At 29.4% G+C, this 3757-nt stretch overlaps 1 protein-coding gene across 4 annotated transcripts in view; it reads right to left on the reverse strand.

The window, feature by feature from the left end:
- LOC117167646 (retinol dehydrogenase 11-like) overlaps positions 1 to 3757 on the reverse strand; it is a 20399-nt gene that overhangs the window by 15593 nt on the left and 1049 nt on the right. The window lies entirely within an intron of this gene.

Here is a 3757-nt window from a genome sequence, read left to right on the forward strand (position 1 = left end):
CTATAAATACAATAAATACTTGTATGGCATTTTATTTGCAATGTTTTGAATCCATAGATGAAATTGTTAAAATATCTGGGAATGAAAATGTAGTCGTTCGACATTTGGATTTGCGTTCCCTCGATAGTGTCAGAGAGTTCGCTAGAATTATAATTTTAACAGAAAATCGATTAGATGTGTTGGTGAACAATGCAGGTGTTGGAGGTGCTGCTAATAGAAAATCTAAAGATGGTATCGAACTGGGATATCAAGTCAATCACTACGGACATTTTCTACTGACGAATTTATTGATAGGTAAAATTCTTTCTCATCATTTAAAAAATATTATTACCATTATTATTTATTATTAACATTATTATTCATAATAAATTCAACCTACGTTTTTTTTACGTTTTATTCAGATTTAAATATTTTATTTAGGACCCATTATTTAAAGAAATCAGTAATAATTTATTAGTAAACTATACCAATTAAAAGATGAAAAATCTCCTGTAAATCTTCTTTTTGTTCTAAAATAATTTACTTTTACTAAATGTAAAAAGTTATTAAAAGTATTAAATTTAACGAAGTATCTTATCTTGAAATTTAGGATGAGTAGTCAAATATTTTTATGAAGTTTGGTTAGTCGTCCCGAAAACGCCTTTTCCAAATAAGGAACTTGGTTGCGGATTATAAAATCATAAATTGGCCTAAACTGAAGATAATTTTAGTCAGTTCAAATGCAGTTAAATAAATTCAATAAAATTCTATTGAATTTAAATGCCTTCAACCAAATTTCAGAAATTAAAAAAAGGTATGTAATGCCTTCAATTTGCATTGAGAATTCATTTAAATACAATCAATTCTTTACGCACTTTAAAATCAATTTTGGATTATTTTTTTAATCGGTTAAAATTTCTGACGGCTATTTTGACGATTATTATTATATTTTTTTATTCAAAGCAACAAAAAAATTATTAAAAAATAGAAAACAATTATAAGTAGTGTTTTCGTTTCGCGAAAAACACTCAAATATGGAGAAAACTAATTGTTTTTCTGCACTTTTGAACATAATCCAAAAGCCCAAAAGGAAGAATGTTAGAGTTATATTCCCAAATTTAAAGTATATTCAAAAGCATAATAAGCGGTTAGCTTTTTCGAAATCTTAGGAATCATCCATAAAATACTTTACCAATTTTGGACAATTTTTGACCCCCTCCACCCCCCACGTTAATAACCTTTGATTTGAATATTAGTTGGATTTTGAACTAAAAAAAATATATTAAATTTTAAATAAACGAATTTTCTACCAAATAGATTATTTTTTAAATTAAATTATTGAACTTCAAAGACCAAATGAAGAATTTTCAACAAAAAAAAGGAATTTCCAACAAAAAGTTTAATTTCCATACAAAGAAATGAATTTCTAACTAAAATTTTAAGTCATCAACTAAAAACTGCATCCATAAGAAAGTAGTTCAAATTAAAAACCTGGTTGTTGACATTCTAAAAAAATGAATATTTAAATAAAAAGATTAATATTTTACCAAAAAATAAATTTAAAAAAATTGAAGAATCGTCAACCAAAAAGTTAAATTTTCAAATAAAAAATATGAATTTTACAACAATAAGAATAAATTACTATAAAAAAACGAATTTGCAATTAAATTCAAGCATTCTTAACAAAAAAATTGAATTTATAAGAAAGAAATTTTTTCTGTAATTTTGAAGAAAGATTTTTTACTATAAAACCTAGTTGTTATATTTTTGATAAAAAAGGTGAATTTTTAAAGAAAAAGATTAATTTCCTACCGATAAAAACGAATGTTTAATATAATTCAAGAATTCTTAACGAAAAGTGGAAATTTCATCTAAAAAAGATGATTTTTCAAACAAAAAGATTAATTTACTACAAAAAAAGATGAATTTTCAATTGAATTCAAGAATTCTCAACCAAAAAGTTGAATTTTTAACTAAAAACATGAATCTTTAAATAAGAAGATTAATTTACTAAAAAAAAAAAATTTAACAAAATTCAACAATGCTGACCTAATTAGTTGGAGTTTTTTAACTAAAAAAGAAGACTTTTAAAAAAAAGATTAAATTACCATAAGAAAAGTCGAACTTTTTAATAAAATTCCAGAGTTCTCAACCAAAAAGTTTAATTTTCGATTTGAATGGTCGAATTTTTAAAGAAAAAGATTAATTTACAACCGAAAGGATGAATTTTTACAAAGATCCAAGAATTTTAAACAAAAAAGTTAAATTTCCATCTAAAAAAGAAGAAATTTTAAACAAAAAGATTAATTTACTACCAAACAAGTCGAATTTTTAATAAAATTTAAGAGTTTTCATGCAAGAAGTGGAATTTGAACTAAAAAAGATCAATTTTAAAACCAAAAGATTAATTTACTGCAAAAAAAGACGATTTATTAATAAAATTCAAGATTTCTCAACCAAAAAGTTGAATTTCAACCAAGAACATAAATTTAGCCGCTGGGTGCAAGAACCAGCTCGACGCTCGAACATGCGCCGAAAATATGTAGAGAATAAGGAAATCAAAAATGTTCCTTTCAGAATTTTTCGTTTGAAACGTTTATTTTTTATGATAAAAGCGAAAAATCGAATGAAAGTTTTTCTCTGATTTAATTATGTTTTAAAACTTAAAACGTTCTAACTCGGATAAATATTATTGAACTGAGTTCACATTTCTGGGACTTATTAAAAGAATATAGCGATGCCGAGGAATTTATAAAAAAGTTAAAAATCGCTTATTGTTCAATAATATTTAATTGCGTAATAAGGTAAATCGATAATTGTGATTTCTTGGTTTCGCTGGTAAAAAGGACCTAAGTAACTTCCATAGACATAGGAAACACGGGATTAGGCATGCCATCCTACTAGGCAGTCTGATAAGTCCCTGAAAAATGAAACACGGAAACGTTTTTTTGGCCAAAGTCGGTTTTATTTTTCAACATACTCTCCTTTTAGGTCGATACAGCGAGTCCAACGATTTTCTAACTTTTTGATACCGTCTGAAAAGTAATCGATCGGAAGGTTTCCAAAATACGCCTAAGTTTCAGCTATGAGCTCCTCATTTGAGTAAAAACGCTTACCGGTGAGCCATCTCTTCGGGTTAGGGAACAAGTAACAGTCGCTGGGGGCCAGGTCTGGTGAATACGGTGGCTGAGGAACCAATTCGAAGCCGATTTCATGCAATTTTGCTTGTGCAACTAAGCATGAATGAACAGGCGCATTGTCGTGATGATAAAGCGGTTTTTTCTTCTTCAAATGCGGTCGTTTTTCGGCGATTTCGATTTTCAATCGGTCCAATAATGATGAATAGTATGCTCCGGTTATGGTTATACCTTTTTCAAAATAGTCCACGAATATTATGCCATGTGCATCCCAAAATACGGAGGCCATAAACTTTCCGACCCATTGTTGCGTTTCTGGACGCTTCGGAGCACTTTTGCCCGGTGGAACCCACTGTTTTCCCTGTTGCGTTGACTCAGGAGTGCAGTAGTGGATCCAGGTTTCATCCATGGTTATGAATCGGCGCAAAAACTCGGTCCGCTTACGCGAAAATAATGCCAAATTCTGCTGGGAAGTTGTCACACGAATTCGTTTTTGGTCCACTGTGAGCAAACGCGGCACCCATCGCGCGCAGAACTTTTTCATGCCCAAAACTGAATGCACGATATTGCCCACATGTTCCAATGATATGCCTACAGCATTAGCTACCTCTCTCAATTTCACTTTGGGATCATTCAACATC

This window comes from Belonocnema kinseyi, chromosome 2, assembly GCF_010883055.1.
Source record: "Belonocnema kinseyi isolate 2016_QV_RU_SX_M_011 chromosome 2, B_treatae_v1, whole genome shotgun sequence".
NCBI lineage: Eukaryota > Metazoa > Arthropoda > Insecta > Hymenoptera > Cynipidae > Belonocnema > Belonocnema kinseyi.